The 27,694-nt window shown below is 41.2% G+C and overlaps 1 long non-coding RNA gene across 1 annotated transcript; it reads right to left on the reverse strand.

Annotated features, from left to right (window-relative positions):
* Positions 1–26,218, reverse strand: LOC111094682. Its single transcript, XR_005355052.1, has 4 exons — positions 26,174–26,218; positions 22,492–22,545; positions 12,268–12,439; positions 1–731 (listed from the first exon to the last, which is right to left on the reverse strand). It is a non-coding gene; the product is annotated as an uncharacterized LOC111094682 (long non-coding RNA).
* Between the last annotated feature and the right edge of the window lie 1,476 nt (positions 26,219–27,694).

Raw genomic sequence — 27,694 nt, forward strand, 5'->3', positions numbered from 1 at the left:
ATCTCTTTTTTTATGTTTAGAAATGCTTCAGATCAGGGTGGTGAGTGCATGAGAAGAGGCAGGGAGAGAGAGAAAGAGAGAGAGAGTGCACGCACTCAAAATATGGTTCTTTTTTGTCCCTATTTGGTCATTGATGTTGCTCTGGCAATACTAGAGAGAAGAGAAAAGATTCTGCATTACAAACCTCAGAATCATAAACCACACACAGGCCCTCCCCACTCCCATGCTTCTCTTGGTGGCAAAATGGTTGAGTTGGCTTCAGAGGATAACCAAGGATGTGGAGCCCTGGTGATTTCCTATCGAGAAATTTCTGTTGGCTCTACTCCATTCCAGCAGTTACCCCACAGGGACTGAGCTTTCCAAACATAAACTCCTCTTCATATCATATAAGTTGGTGGCCAATTAACCCAGAAAAATTGTTTTGAAACGGTCCCAGCAAAAATGACTCAATGTTAACTTTGTTGTCTGTAGATTGACATTCAAGCTTCCCCATAGGGTCTACTCAGTCTGCTGGATGAGTAAGAGTAAGTCATGCTAGTTGATACAGCAAACAGCCCCGAATGTCAGTGGCTTAACATGGTAAAAGTTTATTTGTTGGTTATATTGTAGTCCTATTGGGTGTTCAGAGGGTGACCTTCTCCATGGTGACTCAAGTATTCAATATGTTTCCATCTTAGTGACTTTCCCGTCTTCAGAAACTTGGAGAGCTCCACTGGATACTCAGCATTCACCTGGGAAATGGGAAAGATGGAGTGAGAGAGAGAAGTCAAGAGAACTACGTGAGAGGTTTAATGGAGTGTGAGGCAGATTCGGTCATGTAGCTCCACTTAGTTGCAAAGGATGCTAGGAAATGTAGACAACTGCTTTCTAACCTCTATTTTGATTCAGAAGCCACAGCACAGTACTGTTGCCTGGCTGTTGGGATTTCCTCAGAGACAAAAGGACTTGAAATAACAATAAAAGCTATTTTCTTCCATTTGTATTTATGGTTGACAATATGCTAAATTTCACTCAGCCCTCATGCTAGTCCTATGAAGGAGGCAGGGCAAGTGTTGTTATCCCTATTTTAAATGGGGCTCTGAAGATATGGGGAATATACTCAGTCATCAGAAAGGATGAATTTACATTGACATGGATAGAACTGGAGGGTACTTTGCTCAGTGAAATAAGTTAATTAGAGAAAGACAATTATCATATGATTTCACTCATATGTGGAATATAAGAAATAGTGAAAGGAACCATAAGGAAAGGGGAGAAACTGAGGGGTAAAAAATTAGAGAGAAAGACAAACCATGAGAGACTCCTAACTCTGAGAAACAAAGGGTTGCAGAAGGGGAAGAGGGTGAGGGAATCGGGTAACTGAGTGATGGGCATTAAGGAGGGCACGTGATATGAGATAAGCACTGGGTGTTAAAGTATATGCTAGCAAATTGAATTTAAATAAAATAATATATAAAAATAATATATAAAAATAAATAAATAAATGGGGCTCTGAGCAGGACAGGGACTTGCTTGTACTCCAAGTCACAAAAATAAGTAATAATACTCCAGTGTTAAATTGGCTGTTAATGGTACTTGGAGGGAGAGTTGGGGTGAGGTCAGGATGAGGGCCTCAAGAGAGCTAGAGGCTAGATAGAATCAGAAGACTAGTTCTGGTTTCATCTAAGTGTTGGTAAAGTCTTATTCACAGGATATTTGAGGAATGGGACATAAAATTATTTCACTTCTCTATTTTGAGCCTAAACACCAGCCCAATGCAGAGACCCAATCCCTGTGTGCCCTTGTCTATTTTTATTATTATTCTTTACAAAATAAAAGCATAACTTCTTGTGGCATTATGTTAATATAGAAATTTTAATGGTTATGACAGCAGCCAGAATGGTAACATGATGAAAACACGCTATGACCTCCCATCAGTGGCTCAGAGCAAATGAAAAAACAGTTTAAAGAGAATTGAAATATTCAAGAGGGTAAAGGTTAGAATCCTTGTGCGTGGTAATTTCCACAGCTGGTACAGTCCTAATAAAATGTTTTCATCCTTCATGCCAAAGAAAGAGTAGAGCTCAAACCCCTTTGCTCTGGGTATGCAGCTCCAAAGAAATGTTGCAAGGCTTCATAATCACGATTTCAAAGAGGTTTGTGGAAATGTTTCATTAATTCTTATAAAGAAATCTTTTTTTCTTAATTTTTTCATTAACTTCAGACATTTACTTGCAATTACATTTGTTCAGTGAATACAATGACAGAAATTAATAATTCATAGCTTTTGTCAGGGAAAATTAAAAAAAAAGGACAGTTGTTCAATCAAATGCAACTTTAAATGCACAATCTTTATTTAAATAAGATTTTAAAAAATAAATAATGAGGACTGTTATTGTACTTCTTATAAACCTCCTCTTTTCCAAATTATATCTATGCTCTACCCAGTGACATGAAATCTTGGGTTGTTCAGAGCACATCAGGAAAATAACAGGTTCAGATCTGATGTTCTGAGACGGGGAAACTTGACTCAAGCTCAGTATTTATGGCACTGCCTGGATCTTCTGGGGCCTTGTGGTTAGCGACAGAGAATCACCTCACAAGAAAGCTGAATAGGGCCAAATGCATTGCACCTCGCCATGAGAATCACCTCACAAGAAAGCTGAATAGGGCCAAATGCATTGCACTGACATTTGGGGGAAATTAAAGTTCAGAAAGGGAGAGTGGAGCCTCTCAGGTTCATGTGGTAAGTTAGCTGCACAAATGGGCCTCAAGTGTAGGTCTCAACCCTTGGCCAAAGCTCTTCCAATCTGCAATGCTGTCTTCAAGTCACCTTCCCACCAGGATCTGCCTAAAAAGTGGCTACCTATGGATTTTGGCTTAAGGTGTCCTAGGCAGACCAAACCTTTTGTCCCAGCAGCAGATCTGAATTTTGCCATTTACTTTGGATTATGAAGAGTTTTTTTAAAAGCGTGTTTTCCTTGTTAAAATGAAAGTACTCAAAAAAAATAAATAAATAAAAATAAATAAAATGAAAGTACTCATCACTAGATATCAACTTAGGTGGAAAGCAGTGATCCAGGCTAAAACTGGGCAGAAATAAGATGATAAGGGGAGCAGAGACAAAGATCTTCAATTAGGTCTGAAAATAGCAGAGAGATGGCTACTTCATGGGTCTCTTCTCTGCCTGCCTATTCCTCCTACCTATGAGCTGAAGACTCTGGCTGTCAAATCAACTCTACCTTTAGTTGTTCCAACCAAAAAGGTGACAATGGAGTTTGCCTTAAAAGCAAAGAATAATCAAACCCTGAGAAACCTCCTAGAAATTGCTAGTCCATCAATAGGAGGGTCCGTGGGAAAGGCAGTTCAGCATGCTGGTGAAGAATTAAACGTCTCTAGGGGCATGTGGGCAGCTCAGTCAGTTGAGCATCTGACTTGTGATTTCAGCTCAGGTCAAGATCTCATGGGTCCACACTCAGCAGTGAGTCTACTTGAGATCCTCTCTCTCTGTCCCTCCCACCCCTCCTCAAATAAATAGATAAATTAAAAAAAAAAAAAGAATTAAATGTCTCTAGGTTGAAATCTTCACTGAACCAGCTATAAGTTCTGTGCTTTGGGAAAAATCACTACCATGATCTCTGAGTTGTATTTCCCTTATTTGTAAAATGGAGATGTATCAGTTAGCTATTGTGCTATAACAAACTGCCCCAAAACCCAGGGGCTTAAGAGAGCCGCAATCTATTCTAATGTGTCCAAGGATTGGCTCTGGGGGCTGCTGCCTCTCATTGCACTCAGTGGGTTTATAGGGGTGGCTCTGCTCCTTGCATGTGTCTGTCATCTTTCTGGGGCCAGCAGACCCAGCTGGCTCTTCCTGCAGTGATGACAGAAATGCCAGAGGGCAGGAGGAAACATGTGTGGCCTCTGAAGACCTGGGCTCAGGACTGACACTGACATTTCTTATTGTATATCATTGGCCTAAACAAGGACACAGCCAAGCCCAAAATCGAGGGATAAATTCTGCCCAGAATGAGGCTACGGCAAGAGTGTCGAAGAAACGAGGGATAAAGAATTGGGCCCCAAAATATGATTTACCATAGTGGCTAATAAAAGTACTTTCTCGCTGCATTATCCTGATAATCAGTTAAGAAAGTGCGTGTACAGGACTTCCATGTGGCTGTGCCCCCTTAGAGAACGGCAGGGTACGGAGAGGTGGGTGTGTTTTTAGTCCTCTCCTGGGTGAAGCAGCAATGACGGATTAAGGACTAAGGATCTCCCTTTTTGATGTGGGCAGTTGTTAAAGAAGGTGTCTCCTGGAGGTGAGGAAACATGTGGTCTTCCTGGATCCATCAATTTCCTGCTTCTCCATACAGTATTGACCCTCATCTCACACACGAAAAGAGGCAAATGGATTTGATTAGCAAATACTTTCATCTACATCCTAATTGAAGTCTCTGGGACTTCCTTGTTTTGGAAAATCCCATTTTAATGCACAACACATCAGGTAGCCCAAAGAATGCCCTCTCCCTTCAGCTGCCCTGTCCCTCCCCAGTTTATCTCCCATTGTCCTCTTAGCCCCATCTATCTGATCCTAGACTGTTCTATCCAGGCTCCGGGCTGGGAGATTCTCCTCCTGTTTTTGATTCATACTGTGAATCACTCAATTCCAAAGCTCTTAAAACAGAGGCAATGGAGAGCCCCCAGTGGTGCCTTGGTCCAGATGTCCTTGCGCTGTGGACCTGTCAACTCCCGGCCAGGACTCCTGAGATGCGAAGCCCATGCTCCCTGGTAGACACTGATGTCGCTGAACAAAATTGCAGCTGAGGAGGCAACCGTTTGGCCATCTGAAAAGTCTGACCAGTTGGCACATTGTTGTCTCCAAATGAGCCGGCAGGAAACGGGGTTTCCTAAAACTTGGTTTTAAAGCACTTAGAACAGGAAATCATTCCCCATGCATGTTAGATCTCTCTAATGACTGACTAACTAGAAACAGGCTATCTTAATACTCTGCCCCGAGCCATTACAAATGGCTTTCTTTCCAGACTTCATTAGAATATTTACTGCAATTTGGATAGAAGACTTTTGACACTGCAGTCATAAAATTTACAGGGGACCTTTTTTTTTTCTTTTTTTTTTCTTTTTTAGTCTGAGAAGAGACTTGGAAGAAGCAGGGAAACCCCTCAGCTCCCCCAGCCACCGATCTCATTCATTAGTGGTCTTCGTGTCTCGTGACCCCTACTTAAGAAAATAAACATCCCTGCGGTAGTCCAACAAATTGCCTTCAGAAAAAGAAAAAAAAAAAAAAAAGAGCTAGATCTCTCTTCTGTCAACTTCTGTCTCTTTCGTATATATGTGACCAGAAAGGGAAAATTCATAATGTGTGCCAGTCCTTGAGTTAAGCTTGCTTTTTATGTGATTGTCACCGACTGAAACCACGTGGCCAGTGGGCACCATCATTGGCCCCATGTCACCCCTGCAAAAATGGAAGCCCACAGTTACCAAAAGTCACACAGCTAGTAGTAGGTGGCTGAGCGGGGACTGGATCCGTGTCCTGTTGAAACCCAGCTCCTCCCTCACCTACTTCACTATTTGCACCTGTGCTTGAAGCCGACCCGGTCACAAAGGCTGTGGCTCCTCTGTGCAGAGGAGATGTGGACATGCTTTTACCTTATTTTAAGTTTCGCGCATCTTGTGCCTTCACAAAAGCCATCAGCTGGGGATCCAACAAAATGGATGTGAAGACTCCATCCAGAGAAAAGTCAACCGGGGGGCAATGTGTTGGACTGTCTTCAAAAGTACCGTGCACAGCTGCATGTGTCATTGCTGGGTGATGACAAGAGCCGTGAGCGAAAATAAAGCAGGATGGGTGCCTAGAGAGTGACATTAGCAGAGAGGGGGATGGGAAGAGACTGATTTTGATGATCAGGGAGGGAAAGATTCTAATGAGGGGGCTCAAATATAGAGACCTGAAAGGTGCCAGGGAGTGGGAAACTGTGCAAATGTGTGCAGGAATGATCTAGAGTGAGAAGACAAGAAGGACCAGAGCTCTGTGGTGGGTTTGATGAACAGTGAGTGGCCCTGCGTATCTCCAACGGTGTCCCTCTGGTCTAAGATTGCAGTGACCACTGGAGGTCTTCGAAGTTCCTCCCTGTGCTACATTGGTGCGCCAACGATCATACCATGCCTTTGGTTTTTGTCACAGGATGTACGGAGAGTGCTTCTCCACTCTCAGTAGTGAGCTGTGGGATATACAGTCTCTGTAACACTCTACAGATTTACAGACAAGAGAAAGATGATCACTTCTAAAAACAGTGTGCTTCCTCTTAGTAAGGAATGAAGAGCACATGACCTATCGTGTTTCTCCCTTTTTGCCTTGATTCCTAGGAAGCTCGATGTTAAATTTAATATTCAATTAAAACAACAAAGTTAGCCTTCAAGGCTTTGGAGTATTTCTAATGCTTAATTGTATATCTGCTTTTCATTGCAAGCCGCCTCTAGTCCTTTTGGAACTGGTGTATAAATAACACATGTACGTAAAATCACGTATGCCAAGAATATAATAAGTATGATTGACCTAAAAAATAACATTTATAATCAGCTCATTGGATGCTTAATTCCATTTACATGGAGGCCAATCATGTGGCCAGATTGGATCAGAAAAGGAGAAAGAAACATTTAAACGTCGTTATAGATTGATATGCTAATGCTCCCCCTGAATGAATGTGTCAATGAATCACATCTCCCAGTACCCACATCCTCATGTAGCCTCCCCTCATCTGAACATGGGACTTAGTCATGCGACTTGCTCAGCAAACACACTGCAAGGAAAAGCCTAATAATTAGGTATAGGTATTGCCCTCTTGAAATGTTGGGGCCACCATGTGAGACACTGAAGATAACAAACCACATGGAGAGAGAGAGGCCAACCATCATAGCTTTCCTGATGGAGCCCAGCCCCACACTGATACTCTGGCTTCATCCAGCCTCATGAGTGAGTTCAGGCCAACAGGCTTAGGAGCCATCCAAGCAACCCCATGGGAATCAATAAATGTTCATCTTAAGCCTCTAAATTTTAGAGTGTCTTGTTAACAGAGCAATAGGTAACTGGTATAAATGTCCAAAGACTTCTTTTAAGGACAAACTTCTAGAGATTTGTTACTAAATATGCAGGTCCAGTAAATACTTGGCATGTACCTAAGAATACCAGGATTTCCCTGAAGGATTTATCTTGCCAGGAAGTAAAATACATCAGCAAGAACACGTATTTTGGAGAACCTACTGCATATAAGGCATCTTTCTTAGGCCAGAGGATGTATTGACAGAAACACATAGTTACTGTTCTCAAGGAACTCAATAGATCATAAGGCCAAAATAATTTAGACAGTCTGGGATTAGCAGAGGAACAGGTGGAGATATGGAAAAAAATAGAATAGAAAGTCTATAAACAGATCCTAATAAATATAAACATGCAATATACGCCCAAAAGCAGCAACCCATATCAAAGGCATATAAAAAATTAAAAAGGATTTTTCCATGCAGGGCACTATAATCATACATTAGCTACCAGGGGGGAAAAAAAACTGAAATTAAGACCTCACATCATTCTGAATAGAGTAATTCACAATCGATGTATTATGTCTGTACTGATTTTCACAAATGGTGCAAAGAGAATTTTTTTCTTGAGGTAGCTGGTTTACCAGCACATCATTGGCAATGTGAAAGATTTATGTGCCTGACTACACATATACTTAAAATTTATTTATGAAAAATCTAGGAAATGAAATTGAATAGGTAACATAGTTCATTTATATGGAAAACACATGCATGTAGAAAAATATCAAGAGGAAATATTTCACCATATTATTCTTTCTACCAGTCTGTGCTTTTTGGATTTTCCACAACGAGTCATATCTTGCTTATGTTGTCAAAAAATAAAAACAAAACAACAGCGAAATTTTTGAAATTTCATTTTGCTAAAAAAAGTCAGAAAAAGTCCTTCCCCCTCTCAAATGGTAAAAATAGTTAATACATGCCAAGCATTGGGTTAGGGAATTGATGTTTATTACCAAGTCCTGTCCACATTCCCAGTTTGCAGATGATAATAGTAAAGCCTGGAATAGTAGCATGACTTGGCCAAGGTCATACAGCCAGTGAATGGCTGAGCAAACTTCTACATTGGCCAGTTCCAATATTAAATTGTGGCAGGTGCTACAAGTCATCTTGAATCAATGATTCCCCTAAAATCCTATAAAATTCCATAAAATTCATAGATGCACAGGTCTCTCCAGCTTTCATATAAAGGCTACTTTATTTTTATTTTATTTATTTATTTTTTAAGATTTTATTTATTTATTCATGAGAGACACAGAGAGAGGAGGTAGAGACACAGGCAGAGGGAGAAGCAGGCTCCCTGCAGGGAGCCCGATGTGGGACTCCATCCCAGGATCTCAGGATCACACCCTGAGCTGAAGGCAGATGCTCAACCACTGAGCCATCCAGGCATTCCTATTTTAATTTTATTTAGAATTATATGGAGCATATGGGTGCCTCTGTGGTTCAGTCGGTTAAGCATCTGACTCTTGGTTTCTGCTCAGGTCATGTTCTCAGGGTCATACGATTGAGCCCTAAGTCGAGCTGAGTGTAGAGCCTTGCTTAGGGCTCTCTCCACCCCCTCTCCCTCTCTCTCCACCCAGCCCCCTTCCTCTCTTTCTAAAATAAATAAGTAGATCTTTAAAAAAAGAATTATATGGTGCACACAGTAAATTAGAACACAAAAGGTGCCAACTCTAGAGATGTACGGGGCACAGGACCAAGTGACATCTGAAAACTTAGGATTGCAAGCCACTCAAAGTCAAGGACTACGTCTCATTCACAGTTACATTCCCACTACTTAGCTTATTGCTGGCCCATAAGAGACCCTCGATGCATGTTTTTTGGGAATTTTTTAATTGAAAAAAAAATTTAGTGTTATCAACTATAATAACCATTTTATATACAGTAGATCTTCAGATCTATTCATCTTATAACTGGAAGTTTATGCTCTTTTCCTGACCTCTCCCTATTTCCCCCCACCTTCCCAACCCTGGGCAACCACTTTTCTACTCTTTCTATGATTTTTACTTTTTTTTCTTAGATTCCAAATCTGAGTGACAATATACAATATATGTCTTTGTCTGGTTTATTTCACTTAGCATAATGCTCTCAAGTTCAGCCAGCGTAGTCGTCAGGGGCAGTAGGAAATGATATAATGCTGGAGTCCAGTTCTTCAAGAGGCACCTTGTATACAGCAAGCACTCAAGAAATGGAAACTCTAATTTTTTAATTAAGTACTATTTTTTAATTTAATTTTTTTAATCTTCCAAAGTTGTATTGGGATAGTATTTTTCTTTTTTAATTTTGGAGCTTTATTTGGGGTAGAAATAAAATCCAGGCCGCAAAGCTCTGGTTAAAATGTTAGCTTCTGGGATCCCTGGGTGGCGCAGCGGTTTGGCGCCTGCCTTTGGCCCAGGGCGCGATCCTGGAGACCCAGGATCGAATCCCACGTTGGGCTCCCGGTGCATGGAGCCTGCTTCTCCCTCTGCCTGTGTCTCTGCCTCTCTCTCTCTCTCACTGTGTGCCTATCATAAAAAAAAAAAAAAAAAAAATGTTAGCTTCTAAACTCATCTTGAATCCTAGAGCATGTCTGGAGTATTAATTATCTATTACTCAAAGAGATTTTGTAAGCCATATGAAGTTAGCTAAGTGATGTTTAAATAATGATCTTTATTTGTGACTAATTTGTTGGAGTTATTACGCAGCTGTTTGACAAACGAGCATTCTTCTTCTCCTTGGTAGGGGATTTCAAATCTTAATTGAATTTGCTGTGGGTTATTTTGGTCCAAAGTTTAGGGAGCACTGACAGGGTAACTCCTATTCCTGTTTGTCATTTTCTTCAGAAATATTTGATCTCTTCCACTCGTGTCCTTTTGATACCAGATTCAATGAACACATCAAGCAAACAAGCAAAACCCCCAAATCCAATAAATCCCTTCAATTCAGCACCCTGTTTAAAAAATCCAAAATCTATGCCTTCAGACCCAATGATTGATGATCCACTCCCACTGCTGCCCCTTAATGAGCAAAAGCAAAACAGGAACTCTAGAAGGAGGGGCTACAGGGAAGCCGAAACCTTGGATATTCCTTCATGGCAGAGCGGAAGCTTCTCATTCCCAAACCCAGTATTTGTAGATAGATATTTATTTTTCAGAGGAAAGGCCCCCATAAAATTTGTTGTGCCCTTTACCACAACTTCCAGGCCTGCTCTTACAGTCCAGCAAAGCTCTGTGGTCTCCTTTTCAAAGCCAGGAAGGCTCACAATATTCTACTTGTCTTTTCTCTCTCATTGACCTTTCCATGAAGGAGAAAAGGTACATTAATTACAGAGACCCAGTCCTTTTTGTAGGAGTCATATATTTACCCCCCCAGTATGACTTTAGTTAAGTCCCATTCATTTCTACCAGCACAGTATCCACTCTTCATTTGGACTTCACTTTGGACACAGGGAACAAACAAAATATCCTTGTGGGAATCCCATCTGACTTCTGGTTTTTCTGGGTTTCTCTTTTCCGTCCTTTCAATAGTTATTTTACTGTAGACTCATGGGTCTCCAAATCATACATTTCAGTACCCTAAGTTTTACCAAGATTCACAACCCAAGACAGCCCTGCTGGTGAAAGAAATGAACCAAGTACATTTCTTTCTTTCTTTCCATGATGAAAGGCCACAGTGCCTTTCTTGTTCTCAAGCTTGGCTTTGAAAAGAAACCTATTCCCTCTGCTGACAAAAAAGGAATTTCAAAGGGGTTTCACAAGTTATTTACTCTTTCAGGAAATCTTGCTGCTGTTCATCTCATGTGTTCTATCCCAAACCTGTCCTTAGAGGCTTCCAAGCTTTCCTCCCCTAAATCACTTGCCAGAATCATCTAACCTGCCCATCTCTCTGACTTCTCAGAGCCCTGAACATCGATTGTGTTCATCTTGGTAACAGATGACATACTGTTTTATACTTATTTCTAATTTATTTCCCAAGTGAGTCGCCTTATCTTGTTTCTCACGTGAATGCACAGTTGGCTGAGGGTCTGGGAGCAAGTCTTAGACTCCTCGGTTCTCCTTGGGTGACTCTTCTTCCCCAAACTATCCTACACAAGTAGTAGATACCTAGTGAATAATTGTTAAATTGGATTTCTATCGTGAGCGTTTTCATCCATTTTACATATTTTCAAATAAGCATCAAAGATAAAGAGAGGTAGAAAGAGAAACCAGATAATTTTACCACAATTAATTCAAGTGAAATGATCACATGAGATCTTTGATTTAAAGACCCGTCGAATCCTTAGGATCGAAAATGCCTCATTGGATATAAATCCCCATCCAATCTTGAATTCTTACTAACCTTGCCTAAAAAGTTATTGAAAGAAGCATTTTTCAATATGTTGAGTATAATCACCCCCCAAATTTAAACCAGCTCAAAAGAGAGAGAGAGAAAGAGAAGAAATGAGCTATTCTTCATGATCAATTATAGTATACGTTAGCATATGTATTTAAAACATGCCCAGGACGCAGTAGGAACCACATTTTCTGTTACTTATTCCAAGTTAAATTCCAAGTAATTGGTCAGTGGGATTAAAAGCACTGGGATACAGTGAAATTTTAATGGCCTCACACCTGCCTTCCCGTAAAGCCACAACCTATTCCTGCTCTGTAACCTTTAAAGCTCACCACCAGCAAGTTACTGATGCAGCCAATTAGACAACAAAGGGCTCAAGATTTCAGAAACCCTTTCAGTGGGATCAGCCCTTCCGAGCCCATGACCCCAAGGAGCTACATTCAGCCTGCTGAGCTTCTCACTGAGAACCTCGGTGGCTTTCTTCCAAGCTGGAGGTCCACTGATCACCTCCTATCTTTTGAAATGACTAGTCTCAGGATACATCACCAAGAAACAAGTGGCTAGACCATTAGGCAATCTTGCCTTTTGTCCTCCCATTCTCCTTTTGATCTTCTACAGAGCAAGCCTCACCCCATTGAGACTCGGGTTGGCATGTGCCTACGATTAACACAGACCCTCTGGCAACATCCAGAGCTTGAAAGAAGCATAGTACTTAGGGTATAACCTTCTCACCAACACACATTTGGGTTAACAACCATACAATAATGGTGTGACTTACTTAGAGTTTTATTTTTAAGAACATCTTGATCCTTCAGGCTTTCTTGCTCTGCTGCCATGTTTTGGTCCGTTTATTAAAACCTTACCTACCTAGGAATGATTAGGTCCCAGAGAATTCCCAGCAGGTAAGAAACTTGAAATCACAGGTAGTTCACTCAGGAGCCTCTAGTTTTCTTGAGGAGCTGGATACCAAAGTTCCTGGATGGCAGAGGATGACCCTGGCCAACACAGCAGTCTCACTTGGAGCTGAGAGAGGAGTTGTCTGTGGACAAGAGAACATAAGAGAACATCTGTCCTTAGCTCAGCGGGCAAAGGGAAGAGTTGCATGTGCGCTGAAACTGGCATGACCTACTTTTCTATGAGACATTTTTCTGGCAAAAATGCCTGCCCAGTCTTCATTTCCTTTGGGGTAACTTTATAACAATGGTCCACTTTTCACTGATTTTGCTTTAAAAAGCACACGAAAAAGTAAACTCATAAGAACCTTGACATTTTGGTCAAGATTCCAGTTAAATCTTGAACCAAAAAAGCCATTGATGATTTTGAAATAGGTATTTTTGAAGCTTCTGTTTGTTTTTCAATCCAACTCTGCAAAGGATCGGGGTAATAGAGATGCGTGGTTACCAACCTCCTAATTAGATTTTGCTTTTTCAGTCACTAGGAAGACAAAAATTAAAGCTCATGAAATTTTGCCTCATATCAATTGGCTGGTTTTAAATTAATGAGAAATCTCGATGTAATATTTATGCCAGAAGTGACTCAAGCTTTCAAGACACCCTTAAGATGTGATAAATTGGAATTTGGATTATTAATGTGCTCATTTGACAGCTTCAGTTTCCTTTTATTTTGAAGAAATGAAGTAATTAGTCTTGCTCTTATGTTTAGATGTACTTTCTAGTGTGGCCCTGTGGGGGGTGCATCTTTAAGCACATAGTCTAAAAAATGCAACAAATTTAAAATGACATTACAAATTAGTAAAAATGGAAGGGTACACTCAAACCCCAATCCACGTGATCTTCTGTTGTATAGAGATCCTCGATCTCTTCAAAATTTAGCTCTCAAAACTTCATATAGCTAAAAGCAGAACATCCAAAAATATTTTTACATATAAAAGAGATCAGCAGAGAGGGTTTTATCCTGGTAAATTATCTTTTTGCTGATTGTTTTTGTTTGCTTGCGGGGGAAAAAAATGAAAACTCAGTATTGGTTGCAGTTAAGCTGACTTCAGGATTATATATACCCCAGAAGAATTTTGAAGATTAACATTAAAATAAATAAATAAAAGATCTTTTACACCCTTTTCAAAATTGCCTGGGAAAAGAAAATGAACACAGGTGATGTGCTGATCCAGTTTCACCGCTCCGTTGAGAACTATCGAAAATTATACTATACAGAAAAGTTTTCCATAAAAAGAATTTTGAACACATTTGAGCATTCAATTGCATATGAAAACAAGAGAGTATTTGATGCTAGAGCTGAATCCCTCCTAATCGGGATTTATTTGAAGCATTTGGGGGGTAGAACAAGAGACGGAAACCACACTGGGTTTAGAATCACTAACATCAGTGGGTACGTCTCACTCCTTATGGATGATTCTTCCAACCCTAATGTTAATCACCCTGCACACACACACCTGGCCCCACCTCCCCTCCAAGGACTGTCAAAGCCATGAGAAGCAACATCTTTGAAGATGGAAAGCCTGAATTCTAAAATTAGCTGACTTGGGTCTCCTTGGGGCAGGCTACTTCACTGTGCTTCAAGTTTTCCACTTGCAAAACTCAAATGATCATAGTGGCCACCCTCCCCTGCCACTCCGCAGAGTGGTTTTCAGGATCAATTCAGATAATTCTCGAAAAACAGTTAGCAGAGGGCCTGGCATAGGGGAAGAACTCAATAAACAATATGAACTATTATAGTGGGAACACCACAAGGGTTGGTGGAACTGGATCCCATGGCAGGCTGAGTGGGGCACAAGCCAAAACTAGCAAACTTGATCTATAGTGAATCTGGTGAGGCACTAGGACATTTTGCCTTCAGAGATTTTTCAACTGAAAGTTAGAGGTAGATATTTCATTCGAGGCAGGGGGAAAGCTAGCTGAACAGAAGTGAGGAGGAACTGTTGTCAGGTCATTTGCAGAATATAGAAATAAGAAAGGAGGCTGAGTGGCAGCTATGGAGTGGATATTGCAACCAGAAAGTCTGAGGTTCATTTACTATTTAACCCATTATTAATTGTAGGGTCTCTGTCTTTTGGTGTGTCACCTCTGTGCCTCATTCTTTATTCACAAAAGTGTTATTAAAACTTATTTCTAGGGGTGCTTGGGTGGCTCAGCTGGTTAAGCATCCAACTCTTGATTTCCACACAGGTCATGATCTCAGGATCATGAGATGGAGCCCCCCATTGAGGGGGTCTACTCTCAGTTGGAAGTCTGTTGGAGATCCTCGTCGTCGTGTCCCTCTACCCCTCCCCTCCTCTCTCCCCTTCTCTCTCAAAAAAGAGAAATCTTAAAAAAAAAAAAAAAAAAAAAGTTATTCATTGAGGCACCTGGGTGAATCAGTCAGTTACACACCTGACTCAATCTCAGCTCAGGTCTTGATCTCAGAATCATGAGTTCAAGCCCCGCATTGGGCTCCATACTGGGTGTGGAACCTACTTAAAAAACAAACAAACAAACAAACACAACTTATTCTATGGCTTTGTCCTGATGTCCTGGCAAACTAGCATATGTCCTATCTACAAGTAGCATCTAAAGATAGCTACACACACAAAAAAAATAGTAATAAAAATAAAAAAAGAATAACGGTAGCTACAAAGAGTAGCTATTATTGTGAAGTGTACTACTTAGGTTGAAGGTATCAAAATGAGAAAGGTATCAACTGAGAGAAAGATTTAGGGCATCCATCAGGAAAATGAATGTCCGTGAACAGTGACACCAACCCAGTGGCATTCAGGGAGTAGGACTGTGGAAAATTACTGACAACTATGGGAGAAAAAATCTAGGACTCCCTAGTGAGAAGGAAAACTTGCTTGAATACTCTGAATGTCACAGATGCCTTGAATATAATAACTCCATGAAAGGTACAAGATATTAGAGATTGTGGTAGAGTGGCTTACAATTGGCCATACCGATTCCCTTCCCCCTCCGCACATGGCCAGAAGACATCACCAGCCTCTCTTAATAGATGGGGGTGACCAGGAGATAAGTACTCCACAGATTGGTGGAATGTGAGCAGAAGTGGTGTGCACCATTTCCAGGCTTGGCTCATTGAACCACCTGAGTGATCCTCCACCCTGTCTTCATAGCTGCTGTGGATGCCCTTGGATGCTTGGTAGTGAACATGGTGTGCCTCCATCAGTCTGGGCCCCTGAATGACTGCACAGAGCAGCCTCCACCCCATTATCCCTCCTACACCTACATCAATTGGACTTGACATGAGTGAAAAATAAATGTGAATTATAAATATTAAGCCATTAAATGGGGAGAAAACACTAATCAGATAGGCCTTGAAGATGTATTCAAACTTTTTCTCTAGCCAGGTTTATATCCCCTAAAATTCAGTATGTGATCCAGCCTTGAACCCATAAGAATATTTAGAAATTTTATTCTATTTTTTTTTCTTAAAATGTAAATAAGGCCATTTGTTCTCGGCATTTAATTAATTCTGTTCATGGACTTAATTTTAGCCTCAAGGAAATTCTAAGTAAATTAACATCAAAGCAACTGTATGGGGACACAAATATTTAGGACATTGAAAGACCACCCTCACTGAGACATGGGATAGTGTGATAAATCTATGTTCATCCAAATATCTCTGTCCCAACTAAAAACTCAACACAAGGTGTAGCAAACAAAAATGAAAACAAGAAACACCTCTAGCGAACAAATTTGTGAATAGTGTTCAATTTAATGGTATTTTCAAATAACTTTTTAGAGTGCTTTCAGAGAATGAAAATCATTTTATTATTTTTTCTCATCATAAAAGGAATCCATCCTTCAAATGTATTCAGAAAAAAAACAGAAATATATGAAAATGAGAAAGTACAGATTATCTATAATTTCACCACTGAGAGGCAAGTCTACCAGTAATAGACCACATGACACTTACTCCCATCAACCCTCAGTGACCCTGGATCACCTCATCTCTATATTCTGCCCAAGTGGTAAGGGAAAAGCATCACATCCTTATATTAGTTTTTATTTCTTTGATTATCCGTGGGTACAGGTTATGTGTATTTCCTTTGGCTTACTGTATATATTCTTTTGCACACTTTTTTTTTCTATTGAAATGTCCATCTCTTACTGGTTTTTTAAAAGTTCTACGTTGAATATGAATTTGAATTTTCTAAATAGAAAATAAAATAGAATATTCTCTCTATATAATATATTCTAAATACATTTAAATATTTCAACATTTTGAAATAGATTTAAATCATCTTTGATGGGACTTCTTTGAGCCTTGGAAGATCTTAATAGTTGTAATTTGCATAAGGATTGGAAATGTCATGCAGCTGGGTGTTCTCCCACTGAAGGACCTATGCCCAGATACCACTTCCAACGCTGTACATACAAGATCTCATGTAATTGTTGATGTAAAATTGCTCACAATTAGCAAGCAAAAAGACCGTAGGTTTAAATTTTTGTTAATTGACCAAAGCAGTAGATATTCAATGCAGTTTATTTTTTATTCTTAATATTCTTAAATGACAGTCAAAATTTTTTTGAGTAATCTGGTGATAACTAAAGCTGTCATTGTATCTTACTTGAAGATTTTCTGGTCTGGAACACAAGACAGGATAAAAATCAAAATAACAATCACTTCTTTATTTGTACCTATCCTTCATAAGGCTCAGATTGCTTTGAGAGCTATTATCACATTTGATTTAATACCAGTCTTGCGGTAATGACAGCATATGTAGCATTACTTTGTTTTCATAGGTGGAACGGATCAAAGTTTTTGAGATATTGCTTGACTTCTATAAAATCACAGTGAATAATAATAATTAATGATACTTAAGATTCATTAGGTCCTTATTATGCAATAAATCAGCTTTAGCGTGCTTTAGCTCATCGAATCATAACCACCATATTTTGCAAATGAAAAAAAAATAAAGCTTAGAGAGAAAAATAAAGGCCAAAGTCACACAGCAAATAGATGGTAGAGCTGTGACTTCAACTTTGGCAGATTCTAGAACCTGGTCTCTTAGGCAGCACAGATTAACTTCATTGGAAAAGTGGCAAATCAGTGGTAGCTGATGAACTTGTTTGGAATGCTGGTGTGTTGGTGGGGCGACGGCCAAGAAAGAATTCTTGGGAGGTCTTGGGTGCAAAATAGGTGGATTTATTACAGTATGGAGACGGGGCTGGGGCAGAATGGGTACTGCCACTGCAGCCTGCTGCTCCCTGGATTGTGAGGAACACCTGACGATATACCTTGGGGGTGGGGGAAGTAAAAATAAGGGAAGTTCCAAAAGGACTTTCATATGCTAAGGAAGACTCAGGATGCTGGAGGAATGTTGTAATCTGCTTATCTCAAGTATTAGCAAGGGCTGCAGGTTAGAAGGACATTTAATTTTATCTACGTGTCCTTCTTTTTTTTTTTTTTAAGATTTTATTTATTTATGATAGACATAGAGAGAGAAAGAGAGGCAGAGACATAGGAGGAGGGAGAAGCAGGCTCCATGCCAGGAGCCCGATGTGGGACTCGATCCCATGGATCCAGGATCCATGGATCCAGGATCGGGCCCTGGGCCAAAGACAGGCACTAAACCGCTGAGCCACCCAGGGATCCCCTACGTGACCTTCTTGTTTCCCACATCAGTAGCTACAGAACCAGAACCAAGGCCTAGGGCTCAACTCTAAACATAAACTTGGAATTTTGCCTGCCTTCTCACAAGAGCGTCTTTTTTTTTTTTTTTTTTTTAAGATTTTCTTTATTTATTCATGAGAGACACAGAGAGAGAGAGAGAGACAGAGAGAGGCAGAGACACAGGCAGAGGGAGAAATAGGCTCCATGCTGGGAGCCCGACGTGGGACTCCATCCCGGGTCTCCAGGATCACGCCCTGAGCCAAAGTGCAGCCCCGCTGAGCCACACAAGAGCGTCTTAAAAGAGCTTCTCCAGGCCAGTTCCAAGGTGAGGATGGGGCTTGATTACAACAGCAAATCAATGAAAGAATGGTGTGGCTCACTGATCAGACTTTTCCCAATTATTGGGGACTTTAACTTTCCTTCCAATCTGTAATTATAGGATTATTGCAAACTCAACACATAAGTTGCTGATTTTGAAGCATGCATGTGCAGAGTTATGACAATATCTGACCCAAATAACAATTGTCTGCCTTCAAAATATTAAAGAACGCACTTCTTAGGCTTCGGACAAGAAGACCTTTAAATATTATTGAGGTGGTTCTTAGCCTAGAAGGTTTTGGGAAAAAGATAGTCTGAACATAAATGTGCAGATAAAAGCTGTCTGATCTTCTAAACTCTGTTGCCTAAAACATCCATTTGTGTTATAAAAATAAATGCAGACATTACAGAGAAGCGTTGGCAGGGAACTCTCTCGCATTTAATGAATCCTGAAAACACTGTCCCCACTCCAAACTAGTGCTTGGATTCTTGTCTCCCCACTCCCAAGCTTAGACTCTGAAAGTGGTGGGTTTTTTCTTTTCTTTTTTTCTTCTTTCCTACTGAGAGAATAGCACACTGCCTGATGGTTCTTCATGCAGCCTCCCCTCTGATGGAGACGTGTTCTGAATAATAGAGGAGAGTCCTTTCCAAAGATGGTAAAATGGCCCAGCCAGTCCCTTAATTTTATTTAAAACTGGAGCCTGGCTGGATAAAGGGCAGTCTGTTAAGCGGTGGGACTCTTGTTTCGGCTCAGGTCTTAATCTCAGGGTCATGAGATCCAGCCGTGAGATGGACCCTGCTGCGCTCAGCTCAGCATCTGCTTGAGGTTCTCTCTCCTTCTGCCCCTTACTCCCTCATGTACACACACACACTCTCTCTCTCTCTCTCTCTAAAATAAACAAATCTTTAAAAATAATTAAGTAAATAAAATAAGATTGAACCTGGAAGGCAACCCAGAAGTAATTGAGACCCAACAATACCTCCTTTTCCACAACACATGACAAAACTATGGTCCACAGATGTTTAAACGCTTTCCAGAATCACACATCTCATCGGAGGGAAGCCAGGGTCCCAACTCAGATCTGAATTTATATTTCCATATTCCTCTTCCCAGTCTCCATAGCACTGTGACCGCCTGGTGCTATGGCCCTGTCTCCATGACACCAACGTCTGGAAAGAAGGGATGAAGGAGATTTAGGGGTCAAGCCTGCTGATATCTAGCTACACAGAGAGGTAGTCCAGACACTTGAGGCTGCAGGACGCGGCCACCACGATACCTACTCTCACCCTACTTGTTCAAGAACGGACAAGTCTCGACTGGTGTAGAGGTTAAGTCTCATGGTAACCCAAGCACACCTCCAAGGGAACAATAAAAGCCAGCTCAGGCAGGGCCCCATCCACAGGGCACCCCAGAGCCTCTGGGGTCCTGCACCCAAAAACAGCATAAAATGGGGCCAAAGTGGGGTGCAATTTCTAGACATCTTTCTGAACAGCAACATTAAGAGCAATCAGAACCAGGGTGGGAGAAGCTTTTGTTACTTTTTTTTTCTTCTCTTTTCCAGGGGTCAAAAGCCAATAATCTGACACTTATAAAAGTGTCAGCCCAAAGGGGAAGTCTCCTTGGAGGACACGCTAGCTCGCCCAGCATGTATCAGAAACTGAGATTCAACACCACGCTTTCTTTCTCTTCTTTCCAGCAGCCTCTGTTGCTCGTGGCAGATTTAATGGTGTGATTTACAGCACTGAGAGACCTTTGTCAGGGCCAGTAAAATGACAAACAATAAATATATGGAGCAGTATGTTAACAGCCCGCCACACAATACCTTGTCAGTTACAGCTTGATAGCGATACATTTTAATTTTGTCTTTCATAAAAATCTTGGCATGTATGCCTCATTTGAACACAGGCTTCCAAGTCAAGTGTGTCATCCAAGCATGCAGTTTATCACCCTCTATATTTTCTATCCTTTTCATTTAATGTCATTCCTATGGCAACAGACATCGCCCTGGAAATCATTTTCAAAACAGCTTATTTGTTGAAAGGGACTGGGTGAGGCTAAAATATGTGTTTGGCTGGGAAGAATGTCAGAGTGTGAATATGGCTTAGTTACATTAATCATATTCTTTGAGGACTTTGTGTAATCAGATACTTGAAGGAGGCGTATTGTGGGGTGGATTTGACATCCCCACCCCACCCCCAGCTTTTTATGGTTTGGCATTTCATAAGGATAAAAATAAGAAGAGCACACTTGCCGTGCCCTTCACATCAAGGGGTACACACTTGTTCATAACGCAGACGAGTCTATGCTTTTGGGGGCTCAGGCTGAGGGGTGGGTTATAATTCTAATGTTGATGTCGAGCTGCCACTACTCAGAGGAGGACTATACAAACCCATTTATTCGACACATCTTTATTGAGCATCTACTAGGTAACAGGCATTGTGCTGTGAAATTTGTTGTGGATGAAACGTTGTCTCTGTTCCCATGGAGAGGACAGGGTTAGACCTTAGACTCTGGTGGGGAAGACAGATGGCGAACAGGTTAAGAAACACATTGACTAAGTAGAGTTCTCTAGACACAGGGTCTGAGGTGAGGATTGTTGTGATTTATTAAAGACTCAATAAGCGAGTTTCACAAAGGATGTGTTAGGAGGTGTGGACGGCAGAAGAGGGCAAAGCTGAGTCTAGCCTCAGCCTGATCCCAGGGGAGCTCTGAAGTGTGAATGACCCAAAAGCTCACTCACCTTGAGGAGTTGCTTTTAGACTCAGTAAGGAGTCAGCCATTGGTTGCAAGCTGTCCTGCTGGGTCAGTGGGTGCCATCCCAGCCTCTTAGGCATCCCCTGGCTGGGTGGCTCCTGTTGGCCAAGAGCAATTCTAGGGAGAAGTGTGCAACTGTGGGCCGTTAGTAGTGAAAACATGCAGCGGCTGGGGAGTGGCCCCCCTAGTGGGCCAAGGTGATCTGGTCAGAGCCTGTAGCTTCCACTACATGTATAAATACCTATAATCCATTAAGTTGGTAGTAATGCTAGGAATAAAAGAGGATGGTCGGTGGTGGAGCAAGAGGTCATAAAATGCTTCCCTGAAGAGAAGACATCTGAGCTGATACACGAATGACAAACAGGACCCAGAAGCATGAACATCTAAACACTCTCTTTTGGGGTAGATGACACAACAAGGACAAATAGCCTCTGAATTTTGTGTTTGGGGGTGAGAGTGGGAGGCACCTGGGTGGCTCAGTAGGTGAAGTGTCTGCCTTTGGCTCAGGTTATGATCTCAGGGTCCTGGGATCAAGCCCCACATCAGGCTCCCTGCTCAACGAGGAAGCTGCGTCTCCCTCTGCCTCTGCCTCTGCCTCTGCCCCTGTTTGTGCTCTCTTACTCTCTCTCTCTCTCTCTCTCTCTCAAACAAATAAATAAAAGCTTTAAAATAAATAAATAAACTTATGAATTTTTTTAAGGGTGACAAGTTTAGGATAATGAGAAGCAGGAAGAAGGTTCAAGTAGATGAAGTGCCACGAACAAAGGACCGTGTGGTAGAGGGTCAAGTCAAAGGGACATGCAGGGGTCAGATGTATAGGGTGTGGCAGGCCCTAACAAGGGGTTAGAGTTTACCCTAAACTCCGGGGAGGGCCTACTACACATTATAAGCCAACCAGCATTAGTTATCCCAATCCAGAAATTAAACAACTAGCCTACATCCAACCCCTCCTAGCACTATGCTAGATAGTCTGAGGTCCTAAAGTAGTGAGTACATACCATGCACACAAGGAGATCATTTAGTTGTTGATTCACAAAGCAGCCCGCAAGAGCTTCCTTAATCTGTGTCGTGGATGACCTGTAGTTCTGATGGAATTCTGGAGCCTTTTCACCATGCATTATTCCCATATCTGATATTTCAGAAATACATTTTCCCCAAATGAGAATCTAGTGCATTTCCCACAGAGACAGCATTCCATCTGGTAGGTCCTCGTAGAACACTGCTCCCCATAGTATGATATGTGGACCATCAGCATGGTCATTCTGCTCAGAAATGCAGAACCGCAGGCCCCACCTCACACCTACTGAACCAGAATCTGCATTTTAACAAGCCCCCTTGCGACCCTGGGTGATTTGTATGCACATTAGAGTTTGGCAAACTCGTGTAGAATGTTGTTTCTATAGGAAAATATGTCCTGAAGTCCAATAACTCACCTATTAACAAACATGTGGAAAGTACAACCAATGTGTAATCTGGCTTCTGGCTTTCTGGGAAAAAAAAAAAAGTGTTAAACTTTACTAAATAACTAGAAAAGGGAAAAGCACGTAAGTCCTTTTCTTTTTTAACCATCATTAAATAATTTATGCTATGCTTATTGTGTTTTTGCCACTTTCCAACTATCAGATTTGTTAGATTGAAGTATGGTTGAGACTCAACCATACTTACATTAGTTAAGTAAGTTAAGTAATAGTTATAAACTATTACATTAGTTTCATGGCGATTTGAAAAGTTTATAGATATTGCTACCATCGGTCACCATGCAACACAACTACAAGACCATTGACTATATTCCCTGTGCCAAATCTTTCACCCCTGTGGCTTGCTCATCCCATAAGTGGAAGCCCGTATCTCCCACTCATCCCTTCTGCCCATTTCCCAGTCCCCTCCTGGAAACTATCAGTTAGTTTTCTATATTTATGGGTCTGTTTCTACTTTTTTTTGTTGTTGTTTTTCTTGTTTGTTTTACTTTTTTTGATTCCACATAGAAATGAAATCACATGTATTCGTCTTTCTCTGTCTGACCTACTTTACTTAGTGTAATACCCCTGAGGACCACCCATGTTATCACAAATGACAAGATCTCATTCTTTTTTATGGGTGAATAATGTTTCATTATATATACACACATCTTCTTTACCCATTTATGTATCAATGAACTCTAGGGCTGCTTCCATATCTTGGCTATTGTAAAGAATGCTGCAAAAATATAGGAGTACATGTATCCTTTTGCAATAGTGTTTTCATTTTCTTTGGGTAAATACCCAGTAGTGGAATTACTGAATTTGTATGATATTTCTATTTTTAACTTTTGAGAAGATTCCATACTGTTTCCTAGGGTGGCTGCACCTATTTCCATTCCTACCAACAGTGCATGAGGGTTCCTTTTTCTTTACATCCCTGCCAATATTTTTTCCTTCTTATCTTCTAGCAATTCAGAGAGATATAAGGTGATTGTAATAGTCCTTTTCACAATTACTGTTGTATGCATGGACACCAGGAAGCTGCACGAATCCCTACACAATTCAAGAGATACCCTGTATGCAAAGGAATTTGAAGAAGAAAAGAGTGAGAAATACAGCTTTGATAGATGGTTTTGCAGAAAAGGAGACCTCAGCATTAGTCTATCTTAAAATATTATTTCTAGGAGGCAAATCTTCCAAAATGGTGGAAATTTGAAAATCTGCTCCTCCAGAAAGGAGAAGCAAAACTCAGCAAAATCAACTTTTTTAGAACCCCTGAAATAAAGACTTGCAACAATCCAAGGAGTATCTATTTAAGAAAATATTAGTTCTACAATATGATAATAGATATTACCCAAAAGAAGAGTCAGTGGTCAAATGAGAAACACCGGGCTTGCTATGGTCAGTTTCTCTGCTGCAGGACTTTTCAGAGCCTTTAACATGCTCTATCTTCATTATATAGTTATGAGGGTTTCCCCCAAACCTAATTGACCACAGATCCCTTTTATAGTGAGCTATTTTGCAGATCTAAATCTTGAAAAACACACTTTGGGAGATACGAGGTAAGATTCTGAGGGGAGATCTGAGGAAAAAGCAGGAGTTTTAGACAATGGAAGAGGCAGAGAGTATTAGAGAGTCATGCATAAGACAGTCCCCTTCCCCTGGAAGCCCAAATATTTTTCTAGAAGGTGTTAAGGAACTAGTTCCCAAGTAAAGTGGTGGGAAATTTGGAGTCTTTAAGGGTTGGATAGAGTAATTCAGGCTAAAGAGAAGTTTCTTAAACAAGTTACACAAAGTGCAAGCCATAAAGCAAAAGAATGATTAATTTGATGACATTAGAATTAAAATTTCTGTAAAGCAACAACAACAAAATTATGTTAAACCAAGTGATAGGACAAGCCAAGGGGAGCCTGGGTGGATCAGTCAGTTAAGCAGTTAAGCATCTGCCTTCAGCTCAGGTCATGATCCCGGGGTCTTGGGATGGACCCCCATGTTGGGCTCCCTGCTCAGCAGGAAGTCTGTTTCTCCCTCTGCCTCTGCCCTTTCTCTGCTCATGCCTCTAGCTTGCTCTTTCTCTCTCTCTCTCTCTGTCTCTCTGTGTCAAATAAATAACAATAACAACAACAAAAAAAACTTTTAAAAAAGACAAGCCACAGCCTACAAAATGATATTTGCAATGCACATAACCAATAAGGATAATTATCTAGAAAGTCTAAAGAACAAAGGATATGAACCTGTGATAAACAGAGGAGTACACCTAAATGATCTGTAAATATGTAAAAAGATGTTCAGTCTCCTCCAGAATTAGCAAGGAAGTACAAGCCAAATTAAAACCATAATAAATTTGACCCAAAAATCTAATCTCTGCCAAGACCAAATGCTAGTGGACAGGTAGAGCATGAACTTTCCTATGCTGCTGCTGATAGAGGAATAAAGTAGGATAACTATTTTAGATTTTGCAAAATTTAGAAAATTTGAAAACAGACATACACCCTACAGAAACCCATTTGTAAGCACAATGGGACTAGTCCAAGAGTGTTTGTTCTAGCACAGTTCATGAATTAGGGCTAGAGGTTTTCACATCGATAAATCCTAATAGAAGAACACATAGAGTATGAACCATTTATAATAGTTTCTTAAAATGTAAAACTATGCTATATATTGCTTATGGGTTCCTTTGCATGTGCTAACAATATAAAAACTTGCATGGAGAGCACCTGGGTGGCTCAGTGGTTGAAAATCTGCCTTTGGCTCAGGTCATGATACTGGAGTCCTGGGATTGAGTCCCCATCAAGCTCCCCACAGGAAGCCTGCTTCTCCCTCTACCTCTGTCTCTGCCTCTCTTTGTGTGTCTCTCATGAATAAATAAATAAAATCTTAAAAAAAAAAAAAAAACTTGCATGGAACCAATCCTAGTGACATCTTGATCTCAGACCTCTTGCCTCCAGCACTGTGGGATAATAAATTTCTATTGTTTCACCCATCGGTTTATAGTACTCTGTTTTAGCAGCCCTAGCAAACTAATAGATTTTAAAATATGAGACAACTTTGAACAAAGATGCACTTTTGAAGAACATCCTTCAAGTTCTTGGACAGAAAGCAGAAATGACAGAAGCTACTGTTGGTGTCCCTTGGCTTTCAGACGTCTCACTTCAATTTCTGCCTCCACCTTCACATGGTGTATCCCTTTCCAGATCTCTGTCCTCTTTTCTTCTTGCAACGATACAAGGCATATAGAATAAGGACCCATCCTATCCTGTACGACTTCCTCTTAACTAATTGCATCTACAAAGACCCTGTCTCCACACAAGATTACATTCAAAGGCTCTAGAGGTTAAGACTTGAGCATATTATTTTTTTAGGGACACAGTTCAACCCACAATGAACATGTTCTCAATGAGAGGAAAGGGTGTCCACGTGGGTTAGAACAGTGGCAGATACTATCTAGTAGAAGCGGGGACCAGAGAAGGAGGAACTGCAGGATGAGAGCTACAACCACAGACTCCTCCCCCTAGCTACTGCCACAGCTGCATCAGAGGCAGAGAGACAGGGGGAGAAATACCCCTGCTTTTCCCTTCTTCCTGCCCTTTGATCCCCCACCAATGCCACATACCTGCCAAAACAACTGGAAAACAGCTGACAAAGGAAAACTTACCTGGGAAAGTCAGTCAGTCCTTTCCCCCATGTCCAGAGCACAAGGCTTAAGGCTGGACAACACCCAATCACAATTGTTCAAAACCTGTCAAGGCCTGCCAGGAACTAGTCACCCAGCTGGAACAAGAGGTAGAGCCGAGGGTATTTTGAAGTGGTGACCAAGAAATACCCAAATGGAAGAAAGAACGAGACAATCATGATCTTTCTCCATGGACACTTCGGTCTAGTAGATGAGAGATATGTGAAATACAATTTTAATTCTAATCTTTAATAAGTGCAATGAGAGGTAGAGAGTGATGGAGAGTAGCCACAGACCCAAAGAAAAAGTAGTGATTCAGGCAAGGCCACCTCGAATAAATGATTTTTAAACTCAGCATGAAGTAGGGATAATAGAGAGAGACTTTTGATCTACTGTGTACTCTTTATTTTGTGGAATTGACCACTTGCTTTGATTCATCTTGTTGTGTGGCCCCATAGCAGATTTATAACTTGGACAATAGAGCTTAAAGACAGTGGTAAGGTATTTTACAAAAAGAGAGAGAGAGAGAGACCTAAATATGGACTAGGGCCACCATTAGGGCACAGGAGAAAGTATATGAACTCTGGAACAGATGCAGGCTGGATCTGGCACCCACAACTATGAGATGTGGATTCTCAGGCATTTCATGAAAACTCCCTCAGAATCCATTTTCTTATCTTTAAAAGAGGGGTGATGATACCCAAGTTTCTGTTGTAAGTTTTGACAATGATATTCATAAATCGGATAGTACTTAGCAGGGATCAAAATAACAATAAATTGGGCAGCCCAGGTGGCCCAGCATTTTAGCGCCATCTTCAGCCCAGGGTGTGATCCTAGAGACCCAGGATCGAGTCCCAAGTCAGGCTCCCTGCATGGAGCCTGCTTCTCCCTCTGCCTGTGTCTCTGCCTCTCTCCCTCTCTTTCTCTCTGTGTCTGTCATGGATAAATAAATAAAATCTTTAAAAAATAACAATAAATTAATCCTAGATATTAAGAACAATTATAGTAGGTTTCATAGAACGCAAAAGTAGGGATAAAGAACCATGGGTAAACATAAGAACGACGAAGAACGCAATAAAGAAAGAAAGAAAGAAAGAAAGAACGAAGAAAGAAAAAAGAAAGAAGAAAGACAGCAAAAAAGAACTCCATCATCACTCCGAAGACCCCCTCCCCCCTCCCTCCCTCCCGCGTCCCTCCCCCTCCGCCCTCCATCCCTCCCTCCTCCCCTCCCCCCCTCCCGCCCCTCCCTCCCCCGCCCTCCCTCCCTACCCCTCCCTCCCTCCTCCCTCCCCCCGCCCCCCGCCATCCCCCCTTTTCTTTGTTTCCCCTGCCCAGAAGAAAGAAGAAATTAGCAGAGAGAAAACACAAGAAGCAAGAACAATCAGATCTCAAGGCTGGATGATTTCTAAGTCCCCATGCAGAAGGCTATCCACAGCCTGAAGCAACTCCTGGTGCCACCGCCCCTATAGAAGAAGTGCCAGCCAAGTGCCATCAAGCCCTGGG

This window comes from Canis lupus, chromosome 2, assembly GCF_011100685.1.
Source record: "Canis lupus familiaris isolate Mischka breed German Shepherd chromosome 2, alternate assembly UU_Cfam_GSD_1.0, whole genome shotgun sequence".
NCBI classification, from domain to species: Eukaryota; Metazoa; Chordata; class Mammalia; order Carnivora; family Canidae; genus Canis; species Canis lupus.